The 16,543-nt window shown below is 40.1% G+C and overlaps 1 protein-coding gene and 1 long non-coding RNA gene across 4 annotated transcripts in view; one reads left to right on the top strand and one right to left on the bottom strand.

The window, feature by feature from the left end:
* DENND4C (DENN domain containing 4C) overlaps positions 1–5,164 on the bottom strand; it is a 71,056-nt gene extending 65,892 nt beyond the window's left edge. For all 3 annotated transcript variants that reach the window (XM_071580680.1, XM_071580682.1, XM_071580681.1), the window contains exon 1: positions 4,997–5,164. The gene's annotated coding sequence lies outside the window, so the exon portion shown is untranslated. The remainder of the gene's footprint in view (positions 1–4,996) is intronic.
* Positions 5,165–5,272: 108 nt separating this feature from the next.
* On the top strand, positions 5,273–15,717 carry LOC139684581 (uncharacterized). The gene is made up of 5 exons (XR_011699933.1): positions 5,273–5,660; positions 13,508–13,642; positions 14,361–14,453; positions 15,167–15,333; positions 15,425–15,717. It is a non-coding gene; the product is annotated as an uncharacterized lncRNA (long non-coding RNA).
* Positions 15,718–16,543: the final 826 nt, after the last annotated feature.

Below are 16,543 nucleotides of genomic sequence, written 5' to 3'. Positions count from 1 at the left end.
TATTAAACATTTCTCAGATTACCCACTTCTTTTAAAGCATTTCCTGTAGCAATGACAAAGCTTATTTTTTAGGATTTAAGGAAATCTGCAAAAGATATTATCTATGCCTCCCAAAACCTCCAGCTTTGGCATACTTAAGTTCACATTACCTTCAAACACAACAATTTTCTGCCACTTGCATCTAGATATCCAGCAGTTAAAATTCTTGTTACATTTATTAATTACTTAAAATGCTACTGTGAGATTTCAAGTTCAAGGAAACAATGAAGGCATAGGTACAAATGACTCTAGTCTAGGCATACTGCTTCTGCTATTTCCAAGGATGGCTGACTGATCACCTATAGAGAACTGGCCATACCGGTTTTCACATTTTGCAATAGGCCCATTTGATGATTAGAGTAACCACCTGAATAATCTGTTGCTGTGACTCAGCAGTTTACTTTATTTTTCCTGTCTATAACTTTCCCTTACACCGAGATGGATATCCTGTAGAAGCTTCAGGGCTTAACTGTACAGCTATAGATGCCTTGAGTTCTTCATTTTCCTGAAACATTAAGTGCTTGAACTTCTTTTTCTTCATATGCTGCTCTTAGTTGGCTGCCCTCTAGTTTCAGGTCTCTTTCTCCCAACATCAACCATGCTTTTAACCCTTCCTGAAGCAGAAAGAAATACACATTACATAGACATAGCAGAAGGGTATTTTACTCGCAAGACTCAGACCTATGTCAGGTTTCTTATCTGGGTGACAGTACAGTTTCTTCCCCAGAGAATAGCAAAGGAGGCTGGAGTCATGATATGTGACACCAGGAATAGCAGTACTGGGTTGCTCAAAGGGGAAGGAAAAAAAAAAAAAAAAGAAAAAGTCTTGCTTTCACCAGTCATACAATGCCTCATCACTGCTAAGACTTGCAAAATGGAAGGGCAGTACTGAAGAATGCAACAGTAGCAAGACTTTAGTTTACACATTACTACTCAGAGGTTGTAATTAATTATAAGGGCAAAGCTATCACTGAACTATGTAGGTCCAGAAAGAAAGCAAAAACATGGGGTTCTTTGTCCCTTTGGTGAAAAGGGGTTGTTTGGTTTGGTTAAGTTTTGCAGTAGGGATGCAGTTCGTTCAAAACTGGAAAACACTTTCATTTCGAGATGAAGCTTCTACTGTTTTGCAGACTTGTAAACTCAGCTTTTGCTGCTAGAACTGAAAGACTTGATTTGCAAGTTATTCCTTGATGTACACTATTTCTAGTATCTTTTAGGCAGAAAAACACAGGCTCTTGGTTTATGCTTGAAAAGCATCATGTCTCTTTAGAGAGGTTTTTGAGAGTAAAGGAAAGGAACTGAAGTGTCACTAAATGTGAAGATGAAGGGTAGGGAAAAACTGGCTCACTGTATTTAACAGAAACAAAGCAAACAGACTTTAACGACATGCAACCCAACATTCAGCAAGAAATTATGGGTACATTTTTACTGTTCTCTGCATCAACAAACTCGAGTTTGCTGTTCTTAAAAAGAGAAAAAAAAACACAGGCATAAACACAGAACATCATTATATAATTTTAGTAATTCTGAAAACTGTTTTCAAGTTTCCTGTCTGTCAAAGCAAACAGTAAACAGGATCACATTTACACCCTCAAAGAGCCTGTAAGCAGAAACAACTAGAGTGAGCTATTAAGGAAGACAAAACTTTCTGCTCTAACAGACCTTGGAATGCATAGCAAAGTGCAACTGTATTCCTGAAACTTTAGAGTAAAATCTGCATGCTCACATTTTGTGACTGATGCATTCAAAAGAATAACTGAGTATGAAGCAGTCACACTTCACCCAGAACCCATGTTATAGTCCAGAAACAGTCTTGAACTAAGTAATTTCATTTCTAACAACTACATCCACAAAGTTTAGTTGCAAGCCTTTACTTTCACAAAACTTCAGGATGAAAGCACTCTCATTATCATCACGGGGGTGTAGTATTTCCAAAACCACTACTTTTTTATCGGATAAAAGGAGTATCACATTTCTGTATAACTGGGTGCAACAACTATGAGAGAGGCACAATTCTGTAGCAAACCAGAAGTCCAAAAGCAGGTAAAAAAAATCCCACACCTTCAGTTAACAAATCTGAAGCACTACAGGAAGAAAGCAGGTCTCATGCACAGGGCAGCAAACTGATTTTCATTTTACAGATTTGAACAAGCAGTATGAACAACAATCTGGCAAGTCGCATGGGAAGCAATTTAGTAAATGTGACTGTGATACCCAAGAACTGTTTCAGAGGTTCTCTACACCAAGACCTTCAGTATCTTCAATATTATTCAGGAAAACAGTATGTGGAAGGTGGGCTATCCTTGTCTTGAGATGACTGGCAAGCAATCTACTTTTAAACAAAAAGATGCCAAATTTAGAAGGTAGGTACAGGTGCTTTGTTTTTTTATTTCAATCAGAAGGCCATGAAACGAGTAAGATGACCACCAAACATTCCAGCATTTATAAATACTGCTCTATGCCTAAAGATGCTATTTAAATTCATCTGAAAGCTTAACAGTAAGATATAACAGTCAAAAGACAATTTACCTCCATCTTACAACTTTGCCAATATACCTTCTGTATTTCATTCTACCAAGACTCTTCTCCTACTGCATTTTTAAGCAAACACAGACGATACATCAAGATGAACACTTGAATATATTTGTTCTTAAAGCAAATCAAGGTTGAATTCCATACTCAATTCCCCACAGACCTAAGAAAGAATCAAGCTTCGAAAGATACTGTTTCAAGCACTGTATTTAAACAATATGTACGACTGCTGCTCCAAATGAGAACTCAATACATGTTGGGTCAGAGGTGTATTACCCATAATTTCATTTAATATTCTAATTTTGCTTCAGTTGTTTGAGTTTTTTTAATAAAAACCATGTAAACACTGATGGGAAAGAAATGGCACATACACTTTTCAAATAAGAAAACAAATATGTAAGACATGGTATAAGAAGATATCACTGCTTTACTCTGGGCTTTGAAGAGGCCAACCTTAACCTAAGAATAAATAGCCAAAAGTAACATTATACTTATCCATAACTATTTAAGAAAATACTCATCTTAATTTGTAAGACTTCTTTTCTCTGAAAGATCCAAATGTTGATAGTTTAGCAGTAATAGGTATTAAGTTGTGCTAGTAACTGTTTTAACACAGAATTCATATAGTCAAGCCAATATCTGGTTTCAATTGAACTCTTTCCTTGCACTGTTCAAAACAAATGCATTATCAGTGTTTCATATCCACTGGAATGGTAAAAAGAAGCCTGTCAGCCAATTATTAAAAAAAAAAGGTTTTAAAAAAGTCTTACAGTCACATAATAAAAGCATCCTCAAATGATTTTTTTTAAAATTTGTGTCCTTTGTGCCAAGGATTTGAAATATATATGCTAGTATGGTTAGTAGCCTGGTTAGTCACTTAAGTTCAGTCACAACTGCTTTTCACAAAAATATAAATAAAAATTCTTTCATTTTCCAAACAGATATGAAGGAATTCGCATTCCATCTTTTTTTTCCCCCCAAGAACAGAACATTCAACTCCTCACTCCTAACATGCCACCAAAAAGTGATACAAAAACCTTTACTAATTTTGTGTTTAGTCTACACAAAGAAATAGTCAACAAAACTAACACGAAATAATTTTCTTTTTACTAACATGTACATGTGCAGGCTCAAATTTATCTTGGTTAAAAACTTCATAGTAAGGCAAGAAAATATTAGCAGTGTAACACTACCACAACCTGCAGAAGAAAAAAAGATCAAGTATCCTATTTGTTTACAGGCTGTGCCTCCATGCAGATATAAAAGCTTAGCCACAGGCATTGTTGGATATCAACACAACAGTCCACGAGCGCCATATGTTTGATCTTAATAGCAAAAGAGAAGCATTAAAATTATTGGTACAGAACAGACATTAAATTTAGATTTAATATAATGTTCAATTTTATATCCTTTCGGAGATTGCAGAATCAACAATTACATTAAGTTGTGCTCCAAAAACTTCAGAGGACTGTGTTTAGTATCAACAGCATAATTAATCAGCTTACATCATATTTAAAATTTCCGTGCTTTTTTTTTTTTTTTTCACTATTTGACACACGAAGGCACATCACCAGGTCCTGCCGTGACACGGATCATCTGGTCTTGCAACAAAGACACATGAGACTTCCACAGATGACAGTACAACTTGACTAAAATTTACGGATTTAGCTTTTCCTTCTGTCAGATCTGCAGAACTTAACACTTCTTACTGAGACGCTCAGTGCCGGCCTGACTGCGCGCTGCGGTGCCTTCATGGCCAGGGTGCCGGACGGGCAGCGAGGGGCGACCCCTGCTACTCGAACACCCTTCCCACAGCCACGACATCGCCGCTGACGGGCTCCATTCGCCACGGAACCCCATAAGGGTTAAACACGCTGACGCCGGAGCATAGGGGAGGAGCTGGGCACGGAAAGGGTGAGGAAAATGGAGAAACAAAGGAGGGAGCTGCCCGGGGAGTCACCTGCAGCGCCTGCCACCTGCGCCGCTGGAGAGCCCCGCGCCCCTAGGGCGGGCGCGGCCGAGGGGAGCAGGGAAAGTAACCATTATCATGATAATAATTAAATGAAAAAGCCCTGGAAGCGTTTCCGCCCTGCCTGGCTCCGTGCAGTGCGGGGCCAGGAGTCGTCCCGGCACGGAAGCTTTGCCGAGGCAGGGCAGGGCAGGGCAGAAGCACTTCCCAGGGACCGGCTCGGCGCCCGGGCAACACCCCGAACCTGCCGCCTGTCCGGCGAGGAGAGAACGCTCCTTCGGACGCGTTCAGGAGAAGGCCGACAAGTAGGGAGGAGGAGAAGGGACCCGCTCCAGAGCGCCGCGCCCCTCGGCGGGGGCGGTGGGACCCGGGCGAGGCGCCGCTTCTCTCCTCGCCTGTCAGGCCCCCTCCCTGCCCGCCCTGCATCCCTCCCCTCCTGCTGCCGCCGCCGCTCACCTGCCGCCGGCCCGCGGCCCGCAGCTGCCTCTGGTACGCGGGGCGCTCCGGGCCCCGAGCTTCTCCCCGCGCCCGCCGCTCCCTCAGGGTCTGCCAGACCCGCCAGCGTTCCTGTTTAGGGAGGAAGCGGCCACCATGTTACTTTCTCCCCTCCAACGCCTACAGGCTCGTCCGGGGCCCGCCCCGAAAGGAGGCGGTGGCGGCGGGCCGGGAGCGGCCTGCGGCAGGCAGGGGGCGCCGGTAGGAGCAGCCGCGGGCGGGCCGCGCTCCGGTCCTGCCGCCGGGGCACCCTCGGAGGGCCGCCGGCCCGGCGTGTTCGGTCCTGCCGCCGGGGCGCCCTCGGAGGGCCGTCGGCCCGGGGTGTTCGGTCCTGCCTCCGGGGCCCCTTCCGAGGGCGCCGGCCCGGGGTGTTGGGTCCTGCCTTTGGGGTCCTGCCGAAGGCGCCGGCCCGGGGTGTGCCCTCGGGGTGCGGGTGACATGGGGCGCCTGTGCCCCACTATGGCTTCTTTGGGGTGTGGGGTTGTACCAGAGGAAAAGTAATGCCGGGAAGGGAACTCGGTGTGTCACGGAATTACAGAAGCTTCTGAGATGGAAAAGACCCAAAAGTATCAGCGAGTCCAACTCAGCCCTGCACAGGACAGCCCCAAGTCTGTGCACTTCACAGGTGACTCTCATTAATCAAATAGGGCTTGTTGCATTTTCTGGAAGATATAAAAATGTAGTGGGATAGACAGGCTCGGAGGAGCTTGCCTTGAGTGAAGAGAAGGCGGTGGTTATAATTTTTTCATATTTTAATGGGGCTTTTGATACTATTTCTTTCAGTGTCTTCCTGGACAAGTTGTACGACTGTGAGAGAGGCAGGTTCACAGTGCTCTGGGTGAAGAATTGGCTTAGGGGCAGAGATCTAAGGGTTGTAGTGAGTGGGGCTAAATTGGGAGCTGCTGCTGATGCACTTGAGGGACAAGAGGCCTTACAGAGCAATAAGGATAGATTAGAGCACTGGAAAATAATTAGTGACAAGGTATCTAACAAGAACAAATGCCAGATTTGGCACCTCGGGTGGAGGAGCCCTGGACATGAGTACAGAGTGGGAGAGGAGTGCCTGGAGAGCAGCCCTGTGGAAGGGGATCCGGGTGCTGGTCGCAGCAGGTCAGTGTGAGTCAGCACCGTGCCCAGGCACCAAGAAGAACAAACCCCATCAGACACAGTATCACCAGCTGGCCATAACAGAGGATCATCCCACTGTATTCAGTGTTGTTGCACCCTCACCCTGAGGCATATGTGTAGTGTTGGGCCCCACAATTTTAAAAGGAAGTGAAGATACCTGAGTGTGTCCAGAGCAGGGGAAAAAACCTGGTGAAAGGGCTGAAAGGAGTGTCCTGTAAGGAGTGGCTAGGAACTCTGAGTTTGTCTAGTTTGGAGAAAAGGAGTTTGAGGTGTGACCTAGTTGCTCTTTACAGCTTCCTGAGAAAGGGAAGTAGCTACAGAGGTTCTCATCTCTTCTCCCAGGCACCCAGCAACAGGATGCATGGGAATGGCTCAAAACTGCACCAAGGAAAGTTTAGACTGAACATTAGGAAGCATTTGTTTACTGAGAGAATGGGCAAACACTGGAAGAGACTCCTTAATGAGCTGATCAATGCCCCAACCCTGTCACTAAGATTGTTGTGATCCAGCAGGGACTATGTTATGATATTTTCTTGAGTTTTATTCTATTCTGTGTTAGGGTATCTTCCTTTCTGGCTGCAGTTTTGTATCATCTCTTGGTAACTCTGACATCCATGAGACGTTCCACTGTGCCAGTTCTATTCACTAGCCCACTAGGAAATTCAATGGATGTTTTAATGTCTTCATTTTTTTTCTGGATTTTGGAGTTGAATGAGGTACCCTAAAAAGTCACTGAACAGCAGATCTCTCATAACAAATGAGATGACCGTCCTTTTGGTAGCACTTAGTGACTATATTGCTCATGCTGTCACCTATCCAAAGGAAAGAATGAGGCTAGGAGAAAGGCAACTAATTTATATGATTTTGAACTTCTTTCACCTAGAGAGGTTGGCTCTGATCCTTGCATGTAAAATAATAGTGGGATTTTTTTTCCTGGAATACCATGAGTTTCTTGATCCATTCTGCCCATATTATCTTTTGACTGGAGCAGATAATCTAAGCATCAGGGGTTTTTGGTCAAAAATAATACTTCGTAGCCTCCATGTGTCAGACAGCTTGTGATTGATCCTGAAAACCTATAATTGAAGAATTTTATGTTAAAGCAAATTGTCCTGTTTAATTTCCATCTGAGTAGTGAAACCCCCCTCTGTTAAATGTATTTTAAGGTAGTTTTCAAGAATTATCTGGATTTTGATTAGTCATCAGTTGCCAAATCTACAACTCCAGGAAGGCCTGATCCTTTAACCTCATTGAAGTAAATAATCTGTTTACTTTGGGTGCCTCTGATATGCATAGGTGGGGATTTATGCAGATAGTGTTTGTGATGAGATTACTTTGAGTCCTTGGGAATAAAAATACCTTTTCAGATTGCTAACTGAACACTTGAAAGTTTCTGAAGAACTGCTGGAAATTTTCATTCTTTAATCCTGTAGTTGCCTGCCATCATATCAACTATGGAAATTACACCAAAAACCACTTCATCTTCTCTGGCTTTTGGAACTGACTTATGGAGTGGGAGTTTTGTCCATAAAGTGAGTAATAAAAATGAACAGGGATAGTTGACTGCTTACAAGAAAGATGGAAGAGACTACTTGCAAGAACATGGAGTGACAGCACAAGGGCAAATGGCTTCAAACTGAGAGTAGGTTTAGATTAGATATTAGGAAGAAAGTCTTTACTGTGACAGTGGTGAGAGACTGAAGCAGGTTTCCAGGGAACCTATGCATGGCCCATTCCTGGAAGTGTTCAAGGCCAGGCTGGATGGGGCTCTGGTCTAGTGGAAGGTGTCCCTTGTCCATGGCACAGGGGTTGGAACTAGACGATCCTTAAGAACCCTTCCAACCTGAGCCATTCTATGGTTCTATGAAACTCAGGTGTGAAATACAACATAATTTCATACTATGTAACAGTAACTGATAGAATCTGCTAAAAAACAGTAGATACTTAATTTCTAGATGCTTTCTGGACAGCATTATTTGTTTGTATCTTCTCTAAAGAAGGCAGTGTGAGCTAATGGTTTTCTTTTGTTTCGGCATCTATGATTAACTTCAGCTTTTAGCTGTTTTAAAAAGCAGGGCCCACCCAACTAGCCTTTGACTGGTCCTCTGAGGGCTGACTGGAAATGCATAACACTGAGCAAAATTAATGTTATTTTATCTGTGCTTAACAGAAAGATAAAAGGTGGAATGTGCAAAACCTTGTCAATATTACTGTGTTCAGTTCTGGGCCCCTCAGTTCAGAAAGGATATTGAGGTGCTGGAGCGAGTCCAGAGAAGAGCAACAAGGCTGGTGAAGGGACTGGAGCACAAGCCCTATGGGGAGAGGCTGAGGGAGCTGGGGTTGTTTAGCCTGGAGAAGAGGAGGCTCAGAGGTGACCTCATCACTGTCCAGAACTACCTGAAGGGAAGTTCTAGCCAGGTGGGGGCTGGTCTCTTCTCCCAGGCACTCAGCAATAGGACAAGGGGGCACGGGCTTAAGCTCTGCCAGGAGAAATTTAAGTTGGATATCAGAAAAAAATTCTTTCCAGAGAGAGTAATCAGGCATTGGAATGGGCTGCCCAGAGAGGTGGTGGATTCACCATCCCTAGAGATTTTTAAACGGAGATTGGACGTGGCACTGAGTGCCATGATCTAGTAAATGGACTAGAGTTGGACCAAGGGTTGGATGATCTTGGAGGTCTTTTCCAACCCAATCGATTCTATGATTCTATTAATAGGATGTTCCTTGTTGAATATCAGAGATACTGCTGAAATTGGGCATGCTCCTAGAAAGCTGAACAGAAGAAAAAAGGAATTGGAGGCAAGTAAACATAAACATTATCACTCTAATGCTGTTTTCATTTAAGAGAAGCAACAGTTCTTACACTAGGAGAGTGCAAAATGCTTTTGGAGAAGGGATCAGGAATGTGCCTGGGAACTGCAGCTATTGTGAACGCCTTTGAGTATGACCCCAGTTGTCTGAGAGCTGCATAGCATCAGTAATCCTCATTGGGAATGTGTGGAGTGTATTTTCCTGAGAGTGAACTACAGGTGTCTGTTGCTTGACTGTAGCTTTCTCAATACTTTATCCTCTGACTTTACCCCTCCTCTAGGAGTTTCTTGCCTGTTACCTCTAATCTTTGTGCCACATGTCCTCAGCTATCCTGCTCTGTGAGGATACATACGAGGGGCAAAACTTGCTATTTAAGCAGTTTTCTTACAAGGGTCCTTGGCTACTACTAATGAAGTCTAGATTTCATATGTCTACAGAGACAATGTCAAAATGCAATCTTAGACTTGTACTCAGGTAGTGATTCTACAAACTCTTAAGGCAATGGAAGAGACCTTCATCACATCCCAGTGCATAGTTCTTAGTTATCTTCTTAACTCTTCAATGCTGACAAGATAGTTCATATTCACGTGGAATGATTAAAGCCAGGCAAGTAACATCTAGAGGGGAAAAAACTAAAAACCAAACACGAAAAAGACCCAAAATTCAGGTTTAGCTTTTTAGCAAAAGAAAGGCATCAGCAAGGGCAGTGCTTTACCAAGCCACTCAGTCTTAAGTGTTCTTCAGAAAGTACCTCTGTAAAGCAATTGGATACTCATAGTACTTTTAGTCACAGTGGAAGCAGATAAGTACTGTTTGAGGTGTGGGACAGCAGGTAGAGCTGCCTCATCCAGAAAGTTCAGGCTTCTATAAAAAAACTATTTTCATTTGGAATAAGTGAACCTAGAATCCTAGTGGATTTAGTAGCTAAGTCCACAATTAGGATTTAAATCCTGGAGGTACTTACCTGAGACACGTCCCTGAAGGAGAAAAATAATCACTCAATGTGAATAATGGAGTTTGGTCCCATGTTGCAGAGCATATGTAAATACAGCAAATGGGTGTGTATGTGTTTGATTTTGGTTTTTTCCTTTCACAGTTCCTTTTTAATTTATTAACTGCTTTACAGGGTAAAGTGTGAGAAGTCAGATGTGAGTAGATTATGTCATAGTCTACTACTACAGTAGACAGGCTGGTTTATATGTAGAAATAGAATATTTGACCCTGTTGGACAGTCCTAGACTAGAGGACTGATTCTCTTTCAGGATTCCATAGGTAAAGAGTTAGCTAGATGAATGGTGCCTAGACCTTTTATTTTTTGACCTAGTGGTGTTTTCATTTGAACATAAAAGAAAGCAGCATTGCCAGCGGCCTCTCTGTTGGTTTTCTATCTCTTGCTTGAAAAAGCTGGAGGGAATGACCTTGTAACGTATTTCTGGCATCAGATGAGTGAGGAATGAGGTAGGATATCTCCCTACCCAAGGTTTATGTCACTGGCTTAGGAGTGATTCAGCCTTTCATCTTTCCGAAGTAAATAAATAGAGTTCTCTGCAGTTTACCATGGGTGGTGGTTTCAGTTATGACCTTAGAATGTATTCTCTTTGCTCTCTTCAGAAGAGTAACTGCTTATTGTACTTTTTTTCTCAATCTTTGCCACAATTTCCCACTTCTTTTCTGATTTTGCTACGTATCATGTAACTAAAAGGAAGCCTGGCTGTATGAGTAGATCAGTGTTGCCTGGGGCAGATATGTTCCAAATGCATGCTATTGGTTTTTATCTTTCCAGGAAACAGAAAAATCTAGTAGGCAGAACATATCACAAAGGCACAATAAATACATACTGCCACTATATTTCTACTCCTTTCCTTAGGCTTTTAAACTACCTCTAATAAATTCCTTAATCTCTATATGTTAATCATAATACTGTATAAATAATACTTTCTGTAACATTGTGAGATATCAAGATAAAATCACATCAGAAGTGCTAACTGGTATTACAATTTTATATTATTATTGACTAACTAGAAAACTTAGTACTTAAAAGTATTTCTCTGCTAGAACAATGTTTTCAGACTTCATTTAACTGTCACATAGGTTTATACATGAAACATTTCAAACCCCTGTGAAGATTGTCTCAATCTGAGATAATCCAAACACATACAAACAAATTTTCCTTGAATTGTCTGAAAGCAAACGTTATTTTACAAACAAAATTAGTAATAGCTAGAATAAATGTATGGTTAGCAAGAGATGAAAAACATGAATATGAACTAATTCCAAGATAGTTGCCTGATAAAGTAGTCAGCCTTGCTTACATGTTGCTCAGGCACAACTAGATGTAACTGAGAGCATGGATTGATGTCACTTGCTCTATGGCATTCTGTATATATAAATTTCTAAGGCACTTAGTGCAGTACAGTGATATTGATATGTTCTTTGTAATGTATGTATGATGACAGCAAAAATTCTATATAAATCTTTATTTAAGTCTAATATTCTTTGGCATTTACAAAACATAAAAGATACAGTAATGATATGTTGATTTGGGTCACTACCTGGTCTGTACTTCATGATGTTCCAACCTTGCCAGAGTTCAAGAAACATTCGGATAACACTTTTTTTTAACATGGAAATGTGGTGGGATTCTTTGAGTGGACCTGTGCAGGGCCAGGAATTGGACTCAGTTTTCCTTGGGGTCCCTTCCAACTCAGGATATTCTGTGACTCTATGATTTTTGTTATTTTGAGTGTTTTTAAAATGATGCAGTGATAATACTTGATAAAGAGCTTTTTACACTCTTAATTAGATACTGCTGTACAGCAGCAGAAGCTGTTACTTTGATGTTTTATATTACAAGCATATATGCAAAATGTAATACATGTATACTAATCTTAATCAGTTTCTGAATAGCTCTGTACTGTAGCTTGAAGTCTAAATTTACTTATTCATATACTACAATACATACATTTCCAAATAATAAGCTTTTCTGTTTACAAAACTGTAAGAATAGAAGTGTTCTTTACAGAAAGTAGCTTTACTGGGATTAGAATCTGGATCACTAAGTATCTTAATGAGAAACTAGTATTTTATATTCCATACTTTCATCTATTTCCATTATGAGTTTACTCTTTTTTTTCTAAACATGAAATTTTTCAGAACAGTCTATTTTTAAAGTCATGTTAATAATAATACATTCTAATGAAAATTTAGCTATGATTTAAATACAGCAAGATTTCTTCTCAATTCTGATCAAACTAAGATGTTTTAATATTTAAAAATATTTCTAGTAGCACATGTTAATCTATCTTTTAGGGTCTTCTTGTTCTTCTTGCCTATTTAATGCTGATTTTCTTCTTGTCTTTTTTGTTGTTGTTGGGGGCAGGGGGGTTTTGTTTTTAGGTAAATTCCCAAGGAAAGAAAATAGTTGTAGTTGCTGATATAATTAATAGAATCATAGAATTCATTGGGTTGGAAAAGACCTCCAAGATCATCGAGTCCAACCCTTGGTCCACCTCTAGTCCATTTACTAGATCATGGCACTCAGCGCCTATTTAACATTGTCCTATTTAACAGGAAAGGGTATAAAGCACTTCTTGAAGTATCTGTGATATGTTTTTCAGAATATTCTGCTATTATATAGCAGAGCAAAAGTGATATTGTCACCTATTTTCATCTCCCAACACATTATCAAGCAGGAAAACATGGAGTGGTTATCTGCCCTAGCATACATTCTGCGACGGAACTACCCTTCCCTGTAGCTAATCACTAAACAAGCCAGATTACATTTCATCTGTATTCTGATCCTTCATCAAATCTTGTAACTGGGCCCAAATCTGCACATACTTAGTATCTAGAGCCAGAGGCACATTGGAAGATGGAAGCTACCACAATACTAAAAGGTCTTCCATACAGATCTACTACCACTATTGAAGGGGTTGTATATGTTACTAAAGGTAAAGATGATTTCGATACTATATGTGTGAGAACAGCATTATTTTTTGGAAAAATACAAACTATTTCAGACCTTTCTTAATTATTTATGGCACTATAGAAGAATTGGTTTTAGCTTACATATGGCAGTGTAGTAGGAATATTCAAACTGAATTACCTACTATAACAATCCATCCTATGCAGGTACCTTCACATTGTTTTTCTCAAAATGCAGAATAAAGGTGGTTTTCATTACATGCATTGAAGTAAATACAGAATTTGTGCATATCTACAGTTAAAAAAATAAAAAAGATCTGCAGCATTTCAGTGACTTATCTGGTGCTCTATGCTAGGTTCATGCCTAGTGAAAAAAACACATGCAAGTGCCTAACAAGTTATTGCAAAGATCTTTGAGTGGCATATGTGAAGGACTGTTTTTATCTGGAGAATACATGCTACACAAGAAACTGGTATGATATGAAACAAAGCTTCAGCAAACAAAGCATAACATGATGACCAGATCTTCACCAATGTAAGTTCATGTGGTTTGCTCAAGTGCTATCAATCTTTACACACTAAGGATCTTTCCCATTGTTTAATATACAGATGTAGCAACACAGCCTGTTACCTGTTCTTTGGAAACTACCATGCTGAACATTGATATAGCTTCAAGGATAGCAAAAGTGCCTCAGCTGTTGAGTAATGAAATAAAGTTGCTGGTTCTTCTTGGTTATTGCTGCTGTAAGTCCTACTTGTAATGTTATTTTGACATAATTATGTTTATTACTTCGATACACTCTATTATTCAGTTTGGTCTTCAAATAATGATTGTGTAGCAAATAGGTGTACAGGAAAATCATTTCCTTTCTGACCACTGGGTGGAGCTAAAAATCCCTTAAATGGGAAATTTATTTAATTTCTTCCCATGAAGTTATCCCAGTCTCTATATGGTTTTGCTAGCTTTCAGTTTTCCCTGACAGATTGTGGCATTATTTTATATCCTGATCTCAGAAAATTTCAGGCCCTCGAGTCAGTGTTACTTAAAAAGTTGAAAATGTTTTCAAAAGTTCAGCAATCGAATTGTTATAATGAAGACTTCTCTAATTATGAATGTTGTCAAGTTTTTAAGTTAAATGTATGTTTAAGCACTTTAATTGATTGTATCTTACGTATTCCTTGTGTGTCTGGATTTCTGCATTAAAATATCTGGTGAGATAAGCCTGTTAATCACATGGACCTGAATATCTAACAACCTACGTTTCTGATGTAGATTTTTTTAATTGTTGCAACAAGCTAAAATTGATGGTCTGGGAGGTCCTGACACTACAAAGCAATTTGTTATATCCCACAGATGTTGCATTGGCTTTGTCTAGGTAGAGTGTTACTGCACAGAGATACAGTTAAAATAGGAGATTGTAACTTGAAATGCAAATGTATTCATTTTATTTGTCATTCACAGAACATGCAACTGTCCTGAAGTGAAGGAGGAAGGGGGTGCTTTATGATTTACAGGATTTATTCTTCCATGTGGTGAAGAGAGGAAGCACAACAGGTTCTGAATGTGTTATCAATAATGAGATTCCTGTAGGAAAAAAGAGAAGGTGTTTCGAATTATAGCTACTCATTCTGAAAGTCTGTAAATATATTTGTGGTTATTTTACATAGACTAAACTGCTGTTAAAGTTTCTATTTCATTCATATTTCATTGAGATAATTTTAAGATTTCCTGGATGTTCTACCACCGTGTCATTCATACTATATATGGCCTTTTGTAAGGATTTTATAATTTTTTTCAGTGATGTGTGCAGTATTCATAGGAAGGTATTTAAAATTGTGGTTAATTGTCTAAACTTGAATTTTTGCTGTGACACTTGCTTCTTCCCAAATCTGATATAAAATGCAGAAGCCAGCATTCTTTTAATGTGTTATTTCATGTTTGTTGTTTTAAATAGTGTGTAACCTCTAAGCTGTAAAATACTATTGACTTGGCTTGATGATGCATGCAAGGCAGAAGTAAATCCTCTAACTGGTTTTATTGAGGAGGAAATGGTTTTTTTAAGGAAAACCATTTTTAATTATATATATATACTTTAATCAGAGCTTTGTGAGAAAAGCTAGGAAGATCAGTGCTAGGTTAAGACTATTGAAAGAAAAATGCTGAAAAGCTGATAAAGCCATAGTTGCTAAGAAGGAAGATTAGTAGACTTAGGAATTGTATACTTAGTAACAGTCCATAATGTCTACTCATTTTTTATTCAAACACAGAATACACTGGAGTTTACCTGGAAGAGAACAGACTTGAGCAATCTGAGTAGGTTCATAAGAGTTGTGTTTAAAAGAGGGATGTGAAAGTGAACATGCAAGTTACATCATTCTACAAAGCAAATACAAGATTGTGAGGCTGTTTCACTTCAGGGAGAGTGCATCAAAAGGTATTAAATCTGGACTTCTATAGTTTATAATGGAGTCTGAGATTATGAGTACCAGCCATTTTACAGCACAATGCTTTATGTTTTGATACAGGTATAAATGAACCATTATCTGCCAATAACCTAAGGAAATAGAACCCTTTTCCTCAGAATAACTGACACAGGAGAGAGGCCTCCAAATCCTGAGAAATTAATGCCATACCTGTTGGAATCTGTCTACTCATTGAGGGATGTTAAACTGATCATTTGGAGTATAGTCCAAAGCTGAGTGCAGTTAATAACAAGTTTTTGATATATTTTTAAAGTCTGAGAATTACAACTGTCTGAAGTGGAATGCTTGTTTAATTAAAAAAATGCTCTTTTGTTTCTAGTTGGTACTTACATACTTTATTTATGATTGGTGCAAAATCATTCTGAATATCATTATTATTTAGTATTTACATAATTTCCACGAGGAGCACCACGTTTGGTGCTTTAAGTAGTGTTGTGCTGGTTTGCGCTGGCACAGAGTTAACTTTCTTCAAAGTGCCTTGTATGGAGCTGTGTTTTGGATTTGTGCTGAACACAGGGTTGATAATGTAGAGGTATTTTTGTTCTTGCTGAGCAGAACTTGCACAGAGCCAAGGCCTTTTCTGCTTTTTCTGCTGCCACACTGACAAGGGTCATGGGAGGCTGGGAGAGGACACAGCCAGGACAGGTGACCTAAACTGACTAAAGAGATATTCCAGACCCCACAACATTATCCTCAGTATATAAAGTGTGTCCTAGTTTAAAGGACTTGGCCATATTGACTACCATCAATGGTCCACTCTGGCCTCCAGTCGGGATTCATGGAGACACACCATTCACAACACTGCTGCTTCCTTTGAGAACACACACACAATCAGTCTCAAGGAGAAAAGAACACAGAAAGAACTGTTCCTCACCAGTATCACCAAAGGAGACATTCCGCTGTGCCTTTTGCAACTGGACTTGCCTATAACACATTGGTCTTTTTAGCCATCGGCACACTTGCAGCAAGCGTGGGTAGTGCCCTTCCCAAATCTTCATTTGCAAAGCCTAGCCATGGTGATGAGTTTAAAGGAAACCAAAGTGTCCATCAAGATTTCACCCCTTATTAAATTTAAAAGAACTTTAATTAGAAAATGTGTAGCAATGCATTCTCAATACATGGCTTGGAGAATGTCATGTCAGAAATGGGCTGATGAAGAAA

This window comes from Pithys albifrons, chromosome Z (genome assembly GCF_047495875.1).
Source record: "Pithys albifrons albifrons isolate INPA30051 chromosome Z, PitAlb_v1, whole genome shotgun sequence".
Classification (NCBI taxonomy): domain Eukaryota; kingdom Metazoa; phylum Chordata; class Aves; order Passeriformes; family Thamnophilidae; genus Pithys; species Pithys albifrons.
The sequence above is the reverse complement of the archived record's forward strand: the minus strand, read 5'-3'. Positions and strand labels throughout refer to the sequence as shown.